The sequence below is a fragment of the Phodopus roborovskii genome, unplaced genomic scaffold, assembly GCF_943737965.1.
Source record: "Phodopus roborovskii unplaced genomic scaffold, PHOROB, whole genome shotgun sequence".
In the NCBI taxonomy this organism is placed as follows: Eukaryota; Metazoa; Chordata; class Mammalia; order Rodentia; family Cricetidae; genus Phodopus; species Phodopus roborovskii.
The window spans coordinates 71,215,194-71,234,252 of NW_026126418.1; the positions used below are offsets into that span (position 1 = coordinate 71,215,194).

The 19,059-nt window shown below is 49.4% G+C and overlaps 1 protein-coding gene across 4 annotated transcripts in view; it reads left to right on the forward strand.

Annotated features, from left to right (window-relative positions):
• Positions 1-439: 439 nt before the first annotated feature.
• Lrrc8a (leucine rich repeat containing 8 VRAC subunit A) overlaps positions 440-19,059 on the forward strand; it is a 28,671-nt gene continuing 10,051 nt past the window's right edge. Inside the window, exons 1-2 of one of the 4 annotated variants that reach the window (XM_051185079.1) lie at positions 440-590; positions 3,443-3,551. The gene's annotated coding sequence lies outside the window, so the exon portion shown is untranslated. Of the gene's footprint in view, positions 591-3,424; positions 3,552-19,059 lie in introns of all 4 variants that reach the window. The other 3 variants (XM_051185081.1, XM_051185080.1, XM_051185082.1) reach the window with 3 other exon arrangements.

The following is a 19,059-nucleotide window of genomic DNA, read 5'->3' on the forward strand; positions in this document are numbered from 1 at the left end:
TCAGAATTCACTGTTAACTCGGGCTTCCACTACTTTTAAGGAACGACCTTCGCAAGGTGGATGGATGAGTGTGGAAAAGGAGTGAGTGCGCGTCGGTTAGCAGCACAGAAGTTACATTTGCGTCTTTTGGGGCAGGTACTGAGCCAACAAGCAGCATTAAAGGCAGGACTCTGGCCCAGTGTCTATCGGAACCGGAACAACGGTGGTGAGCAGCTACTTACGTTCCTTTTGGGTCACTTCGCCGCCCTTCCAGTAGCAACGTACCTCTCAGGTTGCAGGGACCCCTGTCCCTTTAAGGGGGCTGAACTTCGTTCCGTTACTTCCGTCCCTAAGTCCCTAAGTGAGTTGGCGCAGGCGCATTGGAAAGAGTAGAATGAAGCGGTGGGAATCTTTTTCCTTTACAGACATGGTGACGCCCTGACTGTCGTGGGTGCGCCCTGCCGTGACGTCATTTCCGGGGCGGAGTGGGGAGAGTGGTGCAGTGAGGGACAAACAAAAGGAGGGCGCCGGAGGAGCGCGGCGTTCGGCGACCGGACTGTGTGGCGGAGGGCCGGGGCTGCCTGCCGGGCAGCTGCGAGTGTCAAGCTCAGGTGAGTGGGTCGGGTGTGGAATGAAACATGCGCTGTCACCTCACGAAACCCACTCCGACGTGCGCCTCGCCTCTGCCTGTCCTGAGCGGCTCTCGCTGTCCGCGGACGCCGGCCACCCAGGCCCTGCGCCGCCTCCGTGCTCCGCTCCGCCCGGCCTCCCGCGGGCGCCGTTCCCGACCCCACCCTCCTGGCCGTGCCGCGGCGCGCGAGTCCCCTCCCGGGCACCCTGTGCTCAGCGCGCGCCTCTCACCCAAGTTTCCGCCGCGCTCCCCAGGCCATACTTGTCGCTGTGATCCTCGCAGATCCGCGCCCCTCCGCGCACGCGCCCCTTTCCCAGTGGTTCTACCTGGACGTTCTCTGCACAGCTTCCCCACCAACTCCCCCAATTCTTAGCCACAGGCTACCAGGCGCCAGCCTATTTCCTTGGACCCCTCCCTCTTCCTGATTTTCCGGACAGTTCCCTGCCTCCGGGGCTGGAGCACAGGCTTTTGGAACCTTGGTGTTTGGTCTGGGGCTCCCTGGAAGACCGGTTATTGATGTGAAACTCATTTGGTTTTGCCTCTGTGTTGTGTGTGCATCTTTCGGCGGGCAGGAGTGGCTGTTCTAGGAAAGTGTGGGTGAGCTAGAGGTCAGCAAAGACTCTCCCAAGCTGAAGGAACAGCCCAGTGAGCTCTTTTTTAGAGACAGGGTCTCACTATGTATCCTTGGCTGTCCTGGAACTCTATGTAGACCAGGCTAGTCTCGAACTCACAGAGATTAGCCTGCCTCTGCCTCCTGAGTGCTGGGTAAAGATGTGGGCCGCAAAACTCTGCTTGAGCCCTGGGTTCTTGAACCTGTCTTGGTAAATATTCCTCCCCTTCCTCTGGACTGGAGTGAACCAAGATTGTCTGGTTCTCCTCTGATGCAATTCCTGCCTTTTTTGAGAAGGACACAGGAATTGAGTGAGGGATGAGTGTTATCCTTTTCCTGATGGGAACTGGACTGACATAGTGATAGTTCTAGGAAAGCCACACTTACACTGCCTCCTCTTCCCTTCCCCTGCCTCAACTAGGGTACCTTTAAGGATGAGGTGTGGAAGGTGAAAGGGTGTGTGAGGACAGGGACACTTGTGTACTGAATTTTGAAGTCAGAAATGAGTAGCCAGAGGCTCCAAGGGCATTTTCTCCTTTTCTGCTCTGCAAGTGTGTCAATGATACCATTAACCCTGCCCTCTGGAGCAGACAGACAGGCAGACAGACAGACACTTCAGAAGAAAAGTAGGTTGACTGTTGGGGTAGGGGAGTAGGAGTGTATTCAGAGGCCCAGGAGTCATGCCAGTGGGCTAGGTCATTCACACTGCTGTTTCCTTGATGAAGGTCATGCTCTCCTGTGGCTGGAGCAGGCAAGGGCAGATGAGTAGTGCTGGAGGATGACTTCCTGGAGTGTGTGTCTGATGCTCACTTTTTTGGGAGATGGTGTGCAACAGCAGAGACCAGAGAAACATTTGACACCCTCCACCACCACCAAAAAGTCAGCCTCAGACATTTGTTCTCTGTACCTAAAGCAAGCTTGCTTGGATGAAGTTTCCTTGTAAATTTGAGTGGTCTTTGTGGAGGGTGTGGGCTAAGGATCATCCTAATGTGGCAGAACACCAGCTTGCTTCCTAGAAGAGCTGGAACTAGCCTGTTCCCACCTCATTCACCTGAGACTTAGATGATTCTTGGTTTTTGCATAGAGACACCAAGGCACAGGCTGACCAGCAAAGGCCTCCTGATATCTCAAAAGGAATAAATGCAGGCATTAAATACAGACAGCAGTGGTCCAGATACAGCCCAGAGGAAGGAGGAGGGAGCCTTGGGTTAGTGATCAGGTTGCCCAGGGTACATGTCCTTCATGAAGGGACTAGAAGAGTCAGTGAGTTCAGAGTCCTACTTCAGCCATGACTGTGAAGTGGGAAAGTTACTGTCCATCATCAGCAGTGTCCCAGTCCTGCCTGAGACAGAGGGTGGGGCACAAGTGGCCTGGGTGGCCTCTGCTCTTTCCGGGCTCTAGGTGCTTTAATGCATGGTCACATGTAAGATGCTGGGTGCCTGCCTGTCTTGTCTTCCTATGGCTTGGGAGACTGTGTTTGACCTCTATCCCTTACCAGAGACTGCATCCCAAGTTGACGGATGTTCCCCAACCCCTCCTAGATCCACCCAGGTCCTGCTGTCTATTGTTTCCATTCTGGATAATTCCTACTAATGTTTTAACTCCCTTACAGTTGGGTCACACTCCCATCTTGGGCTGCTCTTGCTATCTTCCAAGTTTGGAGCAGTACCTACACTCCTCTCTCACATTTCCACCTTGTCTCTGGTAAGCAGTGCAGAGCAGTGTCCCATGGGTAGTTGAACGATTTCTCACTATAGAGAATATGTCCTTATATTTGAGTGGAAATCCTTGTCTGGCCTGGCTAACTCCTTGTCACTCCTTCCTCTATTTCCCACCTCCAGGACTAGTTGGAACCAAAGAATAGCATGTAGCATCTTGCCCACCTCTTCTGCCTATGAATACATGCTCTGTCTCCTGCCAGGATCATTCTCTTACTCCTCATGCCCAGGGGTCACCAGAAACCTGTTCTTCTAGGAGGCTATACTAACTAACCCCTCTGATCTTGGCCTGAGTCCCCAGCAGGGTCTTGCCTCCAGATTGAAAAAGCTGCCTTGGGGGCTCTTTGGAGAACCAGAGACTGTGGGGCAGGTGTTCCTGTTGCCCTAGAACACCATATAGACCCTGGCAGTATCTCCAGGCTCTCTAAAAACACTGGCTCCAATATAAGGATCTTTGAGACCCACAGATGTACCTATTGACTATAGTTCTTAACTTCCTCCTAGGGCAGCAGCAGCGTCCATGGAGCAAAAGGGATGCCAGGACCCTGTGCATCCAGACAGGGACCAGCCTCAGCACCAACAGCCAACACGAAGATAGCAGAGCCACCTCAGGGTAAGACCCTCTCAGACTTTTCCGTACCTCCATTTTCATAGTCCTTTGGCCTTTATAGGATCCAGGACATCTGACTGTTCCCTGCTTGCTCTGCCTTGGTGTTTTTGTTCTTGTTTCAGTGGTGGGGATTGGATCCAGGGCCTCACATGTGTTAGACAAGTGCTCAATCGTTAAGTTACTTCCTAAACTCAGTATGTATCTGAGGTTGTCCTTGAACTCCTGATCGCCCTGCCTTTATCTCCCAGTGCTGGGATTATAGGCACACACCATCTCTAGACTAGGGTAATGCAGTGCTGGGATCCAGAGCTTTTTATGTGCAGGCTTCTACTGCTAGCTTCTACCCCCAACTTTATCCCCAGTCCTTGTTTCTCTGTTGGGCAAGGTCTTGCTAACCTGCCACTTCAGAGCTTAAACTCCTCACAGTTCAGTTGTCTCTGAGTAGCCAGACTACAGGCTCCTGTGAGCAGGCCCTGCTGGCTGTGTTCAAAGGAACCCAGTGCTATTTCACTGAACGTCTGATTTGTCTTCCTCTCCCAACATCTTATTAGTGTGGATAGCTAGAAAGGCTGCCTTGTAACACATCTTCTTTGGACATGAACCCTTTGACGGAAGTTAGCTAGTTCTGCAGCTGCTGCAAAACTGGTCAGAGCCTAGAAAACGTGGGCTTGAGAATGATGAATGTGAACAGTCCTCATATACATATCTGTTGGAGGCGGAGGGTCCTTTGTGTAGTTTATATACTTTTTTCTATTATTTGCTTTTTGAGGCAAGGTCTCTTATAGCTCAGACTTGGTAAGTAGCTGAGGTCTCCTGCCTCCTGAGTGCCAGGATTACAGACTTGTACCACTGAGTGTACTTTATATGGGTGTTGGAACTGAACCCCAGAGTTGTGTGCACACCAGGCAAACACACCAACTTAGCTCCTTCTCCAGGCCTCCTTTGTACTGGAGAGATTTCCCAGAGCCAGAGGCTCACTAGCCAGGACCTGACTCAGTTAGGCCTAGTTAGGCTCTCAGCAGTATTTGCTGAGTGCCTTGGGCCCCATGCCTTTAAGAGGGAGGACTGAAGCTGCAGGTAGGAGTGCAACCCTGTCATCAGCACTGGGGAGGCTGAGGCAGGAGGTTCACAAGCCTGAAGCCAGCCTGAGCAACACACTGAAACTGTCTGAAGAAAACAATGAGGAAGTGGATCCCTGAGTTTGAAGACAGCCTGGTCTACAAAGCATGTTCTAGGACCGCCAGGGCTGCTTAGAGAGACCTGGTCTCAGAAACAACAACAGAAACAAAAGGCAAAAGGAAAAGTGGTGAAGGGAGCTCATTGGCATTGTTAGCATGAGGATTAGATCCCCAGCAATCCTCCAAAACAGGTGGTGACAGTAGTCATTTTTTAAGAACTGGTGCAGAGAAGGTGCTCAGCAGAGTGTGTGTCTCTCAGAAAGTATTCTTTGCCTAGAGCTGGCCTGTGCTGAGACACTGTGAGCCCGGTTGCCATCGCTTGAGTAGTGGTCTCTATCAGTTTTAACCCACATAGAAACAGAGGGTCAGAGCCAGGAAGCAAGATGCTAAAACCACACATGAAGGAAGGTGATGTGAGTTTGAACTCAGATCCTCTAACTTTGTCTGGGTCTGGTCCTTTGTTTTTGCCTCAGTCCCCCAACCTCTGACTGTTCCTCAGCTCTTCCTGGAGGAATGCTACAGTCCCGCCCCCTCAGCCTGGACTTTGAGGAAAAAGTCATCTTGGGGGTAGGGGTGGTTGATGCTGCTTTCAGCATCTATGTAGCCCAAGCTGGCCTCAAACTTTTTGTTATTTGTTTTTGATTTTTTTTTATTTTTATTTATTTTATTATGTGTATATGAATGATGAATGTGTTTGCCTGCATGTATGTCTGGTACCTTTGAAGGTCAGAAGAAGGCTTCAGATTCCCTTGAACTGAAGTTAGAGACAGTGTATTGGGAATTGAACTTGAGTCTTCTGCAAGAGCATCAAGTGCTCCTAACTCCAGAGCTGTCTCTTCAGCCCCAACTCTTGATCCTCTTTGTGCTTCATCATATTTAGATTTTAATGTCATGGAGAAGGTAAAGTACTGATCCCCATCTTCCCACCACCGCTTCCCAAAACTTAGGTCACTTTATCTCTCTTGTTTCTTGGCAGGGCAGCTAGTATCTAGAGCTCTTTCCTAGGACAGATTCAGACAGGCTGCTGAGCCTGGCGGACAGAAGGCACATTCCTGTTGCAGCACCCCTGGGGCCCTGCTCTGGCCTGCTGGGCCTTTCTTGCTGTGTGGGGCTTTGACATCAGAAAGGAAGGTGGGAAACGCCTGGTGTGTAGTGCTGTTCATACTCTTTTGTTTATGGGAACAAGGTCCACAGTGACTGCCCTGCCCTGTGGGAGCTTCCTGTTGGTTGTTGAGGCCTGAGCTGGAGCCTGCCTTGCTGGGCAGTGGTGAGCAGGAAGCAGTGGGAAGTGCCTGTGTGAGATGGGAATTCCTTCCTCACTTGGAAACAGAGTACAGAAGAGCCAAAACATGCTGGTATGAGGTTTGACCTGCCCGTTTCTTTCTGCCTCTGCTGTCTGACTGAGCTGAGGCCCAAGAAGAAGTGTGATATTTGAGTGGAATTGGATTTCTGAATGTGCCTGTCTGTCCTAACAGACACTTGATTTATAAGTGTCTCTATTTATCCTTACAGTACCTACAGGACAGTTCTACCCTGGTCACAGAGTGTCCCTTTCAGACATAAATCCCAAGGATTGGAAGGTAATAGAAAGGCTTCCAAGTGGTCTGAGTTGGTAGATCCACCATTGAGTACACCTGACATCAGCATTTTTTTAAAAAATGGGATCTCATGTAGCCCTGGCCTTGAACCCCTTCTCTTTCTGTCTCTTACCTCCCAAGTGCTGAGATTACAGGTATGCACCTCCATAACCAGCATCAGCAGGGGTTTTTATAGTGAGGCATGTCAAGCTTGGCAGCTGGAGTCTATGGAGTGTTGTTTGGCAGGTTCTGAGTTCTTTGCTGAACTCCTGGTGCCCACTTCATCTGATGGTTTTCCTAGGTCATCTCCGACTTTGCACTCCATCACCTCCTCTGCTGTTGCTTTGCAGTTTCCCTACTGATATGAGTTGGTCCCTGAGTAGCTGATGGCTCGACTTCTACTTCCCCTTCTTCCCAACACCTTACATCCTTAGTGCTAAGAAGCCTACTAGGCCACTGCATGCATTTCTACCCCAGCCTTAAGTGTGATACCCTTTTACCACTGGAAAAAGAGACCAGACTTACAGGGATGTTGTCACTTGCCAGAAGTTGTAAGTAGCAACTGAAACTGAAGTCAATGGCGTAGTGACCCATGCTCCCTCTATTCCTGGTTCTTCTCTGTCTCTTTACTTTGAGGATGCTTTCAGAGTGTGACCCCAACCCCCAATCTGTAGTCAGTCCTGGAGGGCTGGACCCAGGAGTCTACACATGGCAGAAGCTCCCTGTGCGATCAAACTTGGTGCCTGCAGACTATGCTGGGGACACTGAGCAGAAAGCCACTTGGCTTCTTCACTACAGTCTTTGGTGACTGAAGCCAGCTAGTGGAGTAGAGCTTCCTCTAGAACCAGGTTGGATATTTGTGTTTTAGTGTCTATGTGTGTGTGATGGGCTTTGCTTTCTCTTGTGGAAGATGAATGGGATGGATTCATGTTTCTGGGAGGGCTGTGATGACCCCACCCCCACCTCCATCCCAGACATCCTGAGCTCTCCCAGTTTGTTTCAGCTGCACCTCCTACCTTGTAGTACGTTCTTTTCTGTGTCTTGAGGGCTTGAAATCTCAAAATTAAATTGCTGCTGCATTATAGCCACACACTTAGTGTAACATTCCTCCAGTGTAAAAGTGGCTGTAAAATTCCATGGTTTCACATGCTATCCCACCTCAGAGGCACAGCTGCCAAATCTGTGCCCTCTCTGACAGTCAGCAGGACAAATGTGCTACTCTGCAGCTCGGGTCGTGTGGCAGAATCCTGGCCTTGTGGGGCACCTTGCATCCCCCAGGTATCTCCCTGGGCTCTTGATTCAAGGAGTGAAGGAGTGTGTAGATAGCTTGCCTTCAGCTGGGTCTCCTTGCCTGCCTGGGCCAGGCCAACACCTCATCCCCTGAATCCACAGCAGATGTGGATGTGCTTATAGCTCCCTTGCTTTTTCTTTTTTCTTTCTTTTGTTTTCTCGTTTTGGTTTTTTGTTTGTTTTTTTGAGACAAGATTTCTCTTTGTAACAGCCGTAGCTGCCCTGGAGCTAGCTCTGTAAACCAGGCTGGCCTCGAACTCACAGAGATCTGCCTGCCTCTGCCTGCTGAGTTGCTGGGATTAAAGGCTCAGGCTACCACTGCCCAGCCATACCCCTCTTCCTTCCTTCCTTCCTTCCTTCCTTCCTTCCTTCCTTCCTTCATAAGATTTCATTTATTTATTATGTATACAGTTATATGCATGTATGTTTGCACACTAGAAGAGAGCACCCGATCTCATTCTAAATGGTTGTGAGCCACCATGTGGTTGCTGGGAATTGAACTCAGGTCGTCTGGAAGAACAGCCAGTGCTTTTAACCTCTGAGCCATCTCTCCAGTCCCCCATACCTCTATTTCTTGAGCAGTCTCAGAAGATACCAGGTGTTCATGGCAGGTCATAACCAGTCTTCAAGGCTGCTTTGCTGCCAGGTACACAGACCCAAAACTGGGCTTCAGTGTGTGCATGCGTGTTCCCTCCCTCCCTCCCTCTTTTCCTCCCTCCTTCCCCCCTCCTTCTTAATTATTTCTTTTTATTTTTTTTTATATTCCAATCCCAGTCCCCCCTCCCTCCTCTCCTCCTGTTCTCTCCACCCCCCCCCACTCCACCTCCCACCTGCTCCTCAGAGAGGGAAGTCTACTAAGTCTGTCCCATCATCTCCCCCAATGCCTAGGCTGAGCAACATATCCCTCCATATAGAATGGGCTCCACAAAGTCATTCAGTATTTTCTTAACTCCTGACATACTAGAGGCTCCTGAGTATGACGTGCCAGGAGTGCTTGCAACAGCCTCATTTCTGGTCACACCTTGGCAAAAGGAGGCTTTTCCTAATAAGTGTCTTAAACAACCTGTATATGCAATGAAGTCCATGAGATCTTAGGGAGTGCTCGGCACTGGGTCGAATTTCCCACCAGGTCCTATAACATCAAGTCACTTCACTTCTCTGGATTTGAACTTCATGTTATAAAGGGACTTTTCAGCCTTTCTGTTCTGAGAGCAACAGCAATAGTGACATGTGCCTGTTTGTAGCCCAGGCTGCTTGGAAGGCTGGGATAGGAGTTCATGAGTTCACAGATTCAAAGGCAGCCTGGGCAACATCTTAAACAACCTCTGTTAATAACTGTAGTAAATACTTTACTGCGTAGGTATGACCCAAAAGCTTTTTAGGGACCGCTTCATTCAGTCCCACTACTTTTCCTCAAGGAAAAGACATTACAGCCCATTTTACAGAAGAAGTGGAATTCTTTTCCCAAGTCACTTATTGATAAGGTTGGGAGCCACAGAGTGGATTGCCTGGCTATTGAAAGCTAAGGTGCAAGTGGTGCTGGGCACAGAGCAGGGTGGGTGGTAGGTCTAAGTCTCACTTGCTGCACTGGAAACTGGATTCCAGTGGCCAGTGGGAGTAGTCCAGGAGGTGGCCCTTGCCTGTCACCCTTTGCCAGAACACAGGCCACACCCCTATAGGTTTGCAGAGGACAGACCTGTTTGGGAAGCCCTGCCCTAAAGTGAAAGCAGCTCAGATACTTCTAACCCTACTGCTCTGGCCTGCTGTCTCCCTTAAGCGTCCCCAAGAAGTGGGGGAGTACCCTCTTGTGCAGGGTAAGTCCCCAGCCCATAGTCTCTGACTCATTCCAGCTGGGTGTGGGGTCTGGCAAGGATGGGGTGCTGTGTACCACAGGAATGTGAGACCTCTTCTCAGCTCCCAGCCTGCTACATCAGGAAGCATAAACCCTGGGGCACATTCATAGGCCTGACCTCATGGGGCACAGCCAGCTACTCGGTGTCTGACAGGGCCTCTGAGGGCCAGCCCTTCCCCCTGGGAGCACTTCAGTGGGACAGCTGCCCATCTGTGCTGCAGGGACGGGTGCCAGCCTCCCTCTCTGCCTGCAGGGAAGTTTCTCTTGGGCTCTGTTTGTGTTCAGCAAAAGGCTCTTTGTGCTCTGCATGTTTGCCAGCTCCTGAGGGCCTGTTGCCCAGGTGTAGGAGCTACCCAAATCTCTGCAAGGTCTGTGCATGCTTGGGTGGTCTCTCCAGATGGAAGGGGCAGTATGTAGTTTCCCTCTCTCTCTCTCTCTCTCTCCCCCCCCCCTCCCCCCCCCCCCCCCCCCCCCCCCTCCCTCCCTCTCTCTCTCTCTCTCTCTCTCTCTCTCTCTCTCTCTCTGTGTGTGTGTGTGTGTGTGTGTGTGTAAAAGAAACATCAACAGGAAGTTAGGTGCAATATAGTGCACTGCTGTAGTCCCAGCCACTCAGGTAGCTGGGGCAAGAGGATCACCTATATCAGGGTTTTGGGACCAGTGTAGGCAACAGACAACTCTTGAGGAAAAAGAAGAGGTGTGAGAGGGGAGGGTTGAAGAGAGAAGGAGGAAGGATGGGAAAAGGGGGCGTTGAATGAAAATGGTGTATGATGCCTGAGGGCTGGCTCCCTGGACCTTTTCTGGGTCCTAAAACCAGTAAGGGACCCCCCCCCCCTTTGCCTAGATTGAAACTATAGGGAGGACTTCGGGAATGGCAGGTTGGGTTGTGGGCCCATGCTCTCTCACCATGTCAGGCTTAAACAGGTGCGGCATATTATCTTGTCCTCAGTTCCTGCAGTGGCTCTAGACAGCTACCTTACAGTTGATATAGCTGAGGGTATTCCCCTCTCCAAGTTCTTCCTGCCTGTGTGTTGCCCCTTAGCATGAGGGCTGCGGTGGCTGTAGTGTGTCACAGGGTACCGGAGCACAGGGCTGACTTTTCCTCACATGGTAGTGTCCTGTCCTTCTTACTTCAGCTAGTCCCCAGCAGGCTGGAGGCAACCTTTTCCTGAGTGTGTTTCCTATTTACAAGCACAACATATTTAAATAGTAAGATGTGAAAAGAACCCCATGACTGTACCCACCCGCTGACTTAACCTCATGGAGTTTATGCGCTTTTCCATACATGCAATAATGACGAGGTTTTCTTGTTTGTTTTGTTTTGTGGTTTGTGGTAGGTTGCCACAGTTCATGCAGGCAGTCCTATGCTCTTGAGCAGTGGATCTCAACCTTCCTAATTCTGTGACCCTTTAATATAATTCCTCATATTGGGGTGACCTCAACCATAAAATTATTTCATTGCTACCTCATCAGTGTAATTTTGCTACTGTTATGAATTGTAATGTAAACATCTGGCATGCGGGATATCTGATATGAGGACCCTGTGACAGGATTGTTGTACTAACAAAGGGATTGTGACCCACAGCTGTTTCAGTGAGTATTTTTTAGATGACAGATGAGAGGATGGGCCAGTGAGTAAGAGTTCCTCTAAGACAGACAACCTGAACTCATTCCTTAGTTGCTACATGGTGGAAAGAGAGGGCTGACTCCTTCAAGGCTGTTCTCTGACTTTCACTTGCACCTGGTATGTGCTCTCGAATATGCACAGGTACACATGCACACATTAAATAAATGTAGTTAGTTAATTACACCGTGAAAAATTGGACAACTCATTTTTGAGTCTTATTCTAGCTACAGAACTATTTTTTTTCTTAATAAACTCTGCTCACTTGCCTCTTCCCTCTCCCTCTCCCTCTCCAAGACAAGAGTTTCTCTGTGTAGCCCAGGCTGCCCTGGAACTCACTCAGTAGATCAGGCTGACCTTGAATGCAGAGATCCTCCTGCTTCTGCCTTCTAAAGGTGTGTGCTATCATACTTGCCTCTTACCTTTCTCAAAATCAATAAATAATAAACATATTTTTAAAGGCTTAAAAAAAAAAGTAGATGAGAAGGTACAAAAATAAAGAGTGGCTCATACCTTTGTCTTTGTTTCTTTTTGTTTTTATTTTGTTTTCCAAGACAGGGTTTCTCTGTGTACTCCTGACTTCCCTGGAACTCACTCTGTAGACCAGGCTGGCCTCTAACTCTCAGAGATATACCTGCCTCTGCCTCCAGAATGCTGCGACAATTTTTATTGTCTGATACATGTAACATAAAATACTTGTTTTCACTGCATTTGGGTGTAGGCTGGTGGCTCAGGTCAGGTGTGTTGAACGGGCAGGGTGGGGTGGTGTTGGATGCATTCCTTTCTGTACTGTACTCACTGCCAATGTCTCAGAAAGGTTCATCTTGCAAACTGGAAACTTTGTCTTCATTAGACACCCCCACTCCCTGGGAGTGTCTTTGAATTTGACTTCTTGGTACTGTTGTTGGCTATAACCCTGTCTTGATTGGCTGCTTTTGGGGATCATACTTCTCATGTCCTTGTCAGCATGTTCTTTTTTAAGCTAGTATTTCTGGGACATCATTTGGGTCATTGCATATGGGTTTGTAAAGAGGGAGCATTCCTGTTATAGAGTTAGAACAACAGACACTTGGGCTAAATTATGTGCTTGGGCCATGAGATTATTTCATCTGGAGATGAATTTGAACTCACTTGTCTTATATTCCTCTACCATCTGCCTGCCACCTAAGAGAGAGCAGTGGTTCTCTGGCTGGCTTATTTGGCCTTTCTGCTCCACACGCACCTTCTTTAAACTACATTTCTATGTCTCTGGGGATGGGGAAGGATCTGGCGTGTATGCGGCTACCCTGGGTTAAGCTCAGTGACAATGTCCTTACGCAGAGAGAGTGTACATGCTAGAAGGAGGGCCTGTATTCACTATTGTGGTAACCTGCACAGCAGCTGCTGCCGACGGCTGGACCTTCACAGTGTGAGGATGGGGAGGGGACCAGCCCCTGGGTTGGCAACTTTCATATAATGAAATAGCTGAGGCACAAATGAGAAAGTGTCAGTGCCGCATCAGATCTCAGTCTCCTTCCACCATGTGGGCCCCAGGAATTTGACAGAAGGGCAGATGGGCAGAGCAGAAGAAAGATTACAGATAGTCAGATCTGGGACCGTCAGACATGACAGTGTTACCTCTGCAGCTCGGGTCTTGAAAGAATAAGGCCTAGAAACTGTGCCAACCTCAAGTCTCACGTCATTAGAGTCACAATGATGAATTCCAGTGGGTTTCAGTGGTTAAGAGGTCCTGAATTCAGTTCCCAGCAACTACATGGTGGCCTATAACCATCTGAAGTGGGATCTGGTGCCCTCTTCTGGTGTGCAGGAAGACAGACTAGTCATATACATAAAATACCTGAATAAATAAATCTTAAACTGGGCAGTGGTGGCACACGCCTTTAATCCCAGCACTTTGGAGGCAGAGGCAGGCAGATCTCTATGAGTTTGAGGCCAGCCTGATCTACAGAGTTAGTTCTAGGACAGCCTCCTAAACAATACAGAGAAACCCTATCTCAAAAAGCCAAAACAAAAAAAGACCTGAAGCAAAGCTTGGAAATGCTTGGGGAGCAAGTTCAGCAGCAGGGTACTCATGTAGCACACGTGAGGCTCTGGATTCGATTCCCAGTACCAGAGAGAGACAATCTTTTTTTTTTTCTTGTTGTTTCGAGGACCTCCCCCCACCTTTGAACAAGTAGTTGCCATCTTCCTCTTAAAGTCCCCCAACATGGACATAAAGATGTCATTTCTGAAAAACTTTCAAGAAAAGAAAGATGAACCAACAGGAAAGAGGACTGCAGGCAGGCAAGGTGGCTCAGCTGGCAAAGGTACTGTTGCAAGGCTGACCTGACTCTGATACCTACAGCTGCATGGCAGAAGGAGAAAGCCAACTCCTGCAGGTTGACCTCTGACCTCCACACATCCACTCTCCAAATAAATAAATGAGTCTAATGAGAATTAACTCTCCCATGTTTATGTGATTATAACATGTGCTTATATAGTAAAAAAAGCTAAACCTGGAGTGAGAAAGAATGACAACAGTAGTGGTCCTTCCATTGCCAGTTTTATACAGTTAGCATACATTCAACCTTTCCATGTGTTCTTAAGCAAATGCACTTTCATTTGCTATATATAATGTTTCGTTCTCTGATCTTTTAACAAATATCTAATTCATCAGGAAGAACAGGCACACGGTTTTCTGCTTCTGATCCCTGGGACAGTGTTTCTGTCCTGGAGTCCCAGCTCAGGCACTCGCCTACCTTTGTTTTCTTAGCTCATTCTGCTTGAGAAACCCTTATTACACCTTCTTGCACCCCAGACTCTACACACAGGCCTGGGGTGAGCCACAAATGGTCCATGTTATATAGAAATTCCCAGCCTTTTCTCTTCCCTCAGGGGTCTCCTGCCATACTATCAGTCTCCAGAGGATATTGATTCATCTTTGCTAGAACAAGTAGGGCTGGGATGTGGCTCAGTAGGTAGAGCTTGCCTGGCATGCACGAGACCCTGGGTTTGATCCTCAGTACTGTATAAACTGGGTGTGGGTACCTGCCTGTCACCCAGCACTGGGGAGGTAGAGGTAGGTCAGGAGTGGAAGGTCGTTCCCGGCTATGTAGCAATTTTGAGGTCAACTTGGACTAAGTGAGATGCTTTTTCTAAAAAATAAGAGAAACCACTGTAGCGAGGCAAGGCACAGCCAGCCCTCTTTTGCCATTCCTCAGCCCCATTTCATACCGTTTTATCTTTGTTCTCATTTACTTTCCAAAGTCTTCATCTCTTGGGGAGACCTGACTTGACCCATTTCCCTATTATTGCCTTCTGAACCTCTGTCCCAGAGCTACACCTGATCTCCACACCTGAGTGCCAGCTTTCCCCTTCCTATTTTAAGGCTGTGTTTATTTTGCATTTTTGCATTCTGTGTGCGTGTATGTGTGCACTCAGAATGGAACCCAGGGCTTGGCACATGTAGACCAAGGACTCACTCGTTGAGCCATAACCATGGGCTCCCATGTTGACTAGAGCAGAAGCTTCCATTTTAGGTCTCTGCCTCCATTTCTCCCATAGAGAACCTCCCAACAGTGGATGCAGAGATTGGGCCTTAGCACTGTGGGATCATATCTGTTAGTCTTCTGGACTGGCTTTTCCTCTTCATTTCCAGTTCCCATTCCACTGGCCTTTTATGTGCCCAACTACTGAGTGCTGGTGGGCATCTAGCTCTCCACCTGGCGTCCCCAAGGGTTGCCTTCTATTCGTCTCTGACTCCTCCCACATGCTTTCCTTTCAGTAGCAAATGCTTAAGGCCTGCCTGCACTAGAGTGGGGTCTAGACATACCTGTTTTGTTCACCTGCCCCTCACTTCTACCACCAGGCTCTTGCCCAGAACCTGACACTGTCAGAAAGGAGTCAGAGTTCAGAAAGGGGAAGCCACCTGTCCAAGGTTATTCTCTCCAGGGAGCAGCAGAGCCAGGCTGGCCCCAGTCTGTTGCTCCTCTCCAGAGCTTAGGGCCTTGACCCCACCATATCTCTATGGTGGACTCGCAATATAAGGAAACTGAGATGGTGTCTCTCCCACTGCAGCAGCAAGGGATGCTATGAGGACCCAAGCCCTGCTAAATGACCTGTGGTAGATAAAGTGCAAAGGAGGGGGCAGAAGTCTGGACTCTGCCACTTGCCTTTTAGGTCCTTGATCCATATTTTATACACATTTCCTGCAGAATCTCCTCTCCCTTCTAGACAGGAAAATGGAGAGCATCTAGATAGCCTGCAGTCACTTCCTGAGAAAGATCCTGCTTCTAGTACCCATCCAGTCCCTCTATTGCTTTCCCTTCACACCCAGGGGTACCAGAGAGAGCTGGCAGGTGGGGCTGCTCATTGGAATGGTCCCTGGGGTGTGGGTTGTCAGGACTGCACTGTGCATAGCTGTGCAGTCTGCTCTTAAGTCTGTGTGTGAAATGGGCACATGGTGTAGTAATGAGCCTTAAGGAAGTAGCAAAGTGCTGCATACCTACAATCCCAGCCCTTAGGAAACTGATGCAGGAGGATTGCCAAGTTGAGGCAAATCTGGAATATATAGTGAAATCAAGCCTTTAAAGAAAGAAAAAAAATTTTTTTTTTTTTTTTTTTTTTTTTTAAAGAAAGGAATAGGAGCTGGAGAGATGGCCCCGTAGTTAAGACTCTTGCTTCTTTTCCAGAGGATCTGAGTTTGGTTCGCATGTCAGGTGACTTGCAACTGCCTGTAACTCCAGTCACTCTGCAGTGGTTTGAATAAGAATAGCCCCCATAAGCCTGGCAGCAGCAGTGGCAGAGGCAGCAGTGGCACAAGCCTTGATCCCAGCACCTAGGAAGCAGAGGCAGAGGCAGAGGAATGTGGATCTCTTGAGTTCTGAATTCAATGCCATCCTGGTCTACAGAGTGAGCTTCAGGATAGCCAGGGCCACACAGAGAAACCCTGTCTCAAAAAACAAAAAAGTCAGCCTGAAATAGGTTACAACAGGATGCACCTTGAGGAGTTCCAGTTAAGGAAGGGATAGCATAATGGCTGCAGGGCAGTGAGTGCTACGTCATCTCCAGAGAGACTTAGAACCATCAGGTTCATGGAGATGGATAGACATGGTAGCTGCCAGTGTCTGGGGCACTGGAGGAGTTAGTGACTAATGATCAGAGTTTCTGTTTTGCAAGATGAAGAGGCTGTGCCAGCAGATGGTAGGGACAGCTGAGCCACAGCTCTACTGCTTCACACCACTGGCCAGACACAGGCATGGGACAGTGGCTACATTTATGGAAGTATTTCTTCATGTCTGAGAAAAGCCATGGGCACCACATTGGATCCTGGGCTGGGCTCCATCCCTAGGCTCTGCATGGAGAGCTGTTCCCAGTGTGGGTGCTTACTCATCTGGCTCCCCGGGCTGCTAGAGAGTACTGCACCTCACCACTCCCTATAGCTCCAGTGAGGCAGGAAGTGGGAGGGTCATCCCTTGCTGGCCCTGCCAAAGCCACATCCACCTGAAACTGCTTGCCCACCACACCCAGGTCTCCACCCATCCCAGCCCACCCCTACCCTGTCTCCTTTTGAGAGTGCTGTGGACTACTGTGCTAAAGAAGCATGTGGCCTGGCCCCATCCATGTGAGGGAGGGATAGCTGATCATGCTAGCTGAAACTGCAGAAGTAATATGGCTGCCTATAGGAGGTAGCCCTCCTCTCAGGTCACCTTCAAGCTTAGGCCTCTTCTGGGCTCTAGTCCTGTTCCCTCTCAGCTCTGGAATTAGCTCACACTCTGGCCTGAGGTAGAGGACTCTTGGATATGTTCATTACCTCCACAGGGCCTAGCTAAGGCCTGAATAGAATCCAGGTTGTGCTTTGAGATGGGGCGGGGACAGGTGGATGAGCATGAATGGAATGGAGTGTCTTCTTCCTCAGGCAGCTAGCTGGTCTGACCTCTCAGAGCCTGGGCTGCCTCACCTGCATCTTGGAGCCTGACTGCTACCTTCTCTTTCATAAGGAGGCTGGATATTCCCCATGAACGGCAGGCTCAACTTTCCACCAGAAATCAAAGGAAATACTATAGAGTAGAAGCCACAGCCAAATGACTGGCTCTCTGTCCCTACCAGTCTCCTCCTGGATGAGTGGGTCAGGGTGCCTCACTCCCTCCAGCCCTCAGTCTTTACCCCACCCCTTCTCCAGGTTTCAGCTGCCCTGGTTGAGTCCTTGGAGCCAGGAAAGATACCCTGTGTGGTTTCCAGCTGTGTGATTCAGCCAGCCCTCCCCAGCCCACTCCTGTGCCCCTCTCTTCCAGTAGTGTGGGTGGTGTACAAAGCCAGGTGGTCATTAGAGGGCTGGGGCCTTCCTGTAGGATAGGCACTCATCCTGGCCCAAGAGTCCAGGCCTCACCAGGAGAGCTGTCTCTGGGTGGCTGCCGGTATTGTCTGCTGGCCCTGAGGTGACCTAAACAATGAGAGCCTGGGGGTGGGGAAGCTGGACACCTTTGATGGTTTCTTCAACACCTTGTGTACTAGGCACTTCCTTTACATGCATGGGACCTTAGGCAAGAGGAAGGCAAACTCCAAAGAGCAATGAAGCCTGAGCTCAGCCAGGAGGGATGAGCCGCAGTTTTACTTGATAATAAACTTTACTGGGTAGATGGTTCACCTTCCTGAAACTATATTTTCCCTTATCTGTGGAATGGACTAAAAAGGACCGGGTGGAGAGATTCCACCAGAGCCAATGTGGGAGGAGCCTGCCCTGTACTGAAGCTATTGCCACCTCTACTAAGGGTCCCAGTGCCTCCAGCCTCACCCACTCTGAGGTGCCCTCACGAGATTGGTGAGGAGCACTTGGCATTTGTGGAGAGGATTCAGCAGATTGACGGATCCTTTACTGCTCTCACAGTCAACATCAGTATGAAAAGACAGTAGCCCAGTTCCCTCCCCAGGATGTCCCACTCTTCTCCCAAGAGAATGAGATCTACCTAATATAGTATTTAAAACTGCTATGAAATCTAGATTCTGATCAAGAAAATACAGGGTTAAGTAAAAGCACAATTTTACTTTTAAAATGGGGATGGTGATATAGCTCTTGAGTAGCATGCAGGAAATTGTGGCTTTGGTCCTTAGCGACTTATAAACTGGGTGTGGTGAGACAGGATCAGAAATTCAAGGTCATCAAGGTTATATGCTAGATGAGTCTGAGGCCAGCCTAAAGCTACGTAAGACCTCGTCTCAGGTGAAGCCAAACCGGAAGTCAGGAGAGTTATCAGTCAGTGTGTGCATTGAGGGCCGAGTGGGCAGGGCTTTTTATATTTTCCCAGATGCCTTCTAGTGAACTTCCAGGGATAGATACTTCCTTCACCCCACTCCTTAGAGTTTTGTAGACCAGAGTAAGCTCAGCCTCCCTGGCAGAGTGTTCAGGGTTGCCAGGGACTCCCCTTCCACCCATGTTTGTGGCACAGACTGGGTCTCCCTAAAGCAGCTCTGATCCAGCATTCCTCAATGGGCTAACCACATGAGTCATGGAAACCACTGTTGGATTCCCAGACTTCCTAAATCCAGCCAGATGGGACTCTCTGGGGAGACTTTCCTTCACTTGCTGTTTACAGCTCCCTTCTCCACACCACAGATTATTCACAGGAAGTCACATGTAACCTCCCTCCTGTACCCCCTACCTCCAGTAGTCCCTCGCTAGACCTCCTGCCTATCCTGTCTACACGTACTGTGTACACACTTGCAAGTGTGTTTTATTTCTTTTATTTTAAGACAGGGCCTCACTGTGTAGTCCCAGTTGGTCTGAAGCTCACTATGTAGACCAGGCTGGCCTCAGATTCACAGAGAGCTGCCTGCTTTGGGATTAAAGGTATATGCCACCACACCTAACTACATGTGTAGATTTTTAAGCTTCAAGGTTTGTTTTACAAGAATGAGTTCTTGGGGTTTGGAAACATGGATCAGCAGTGAAGAATTCTGGTGCAGCTGAGTGGTGGTGGTGGCTGCAGTGCATGTCTTTAATCCCAGCACTGGTGTA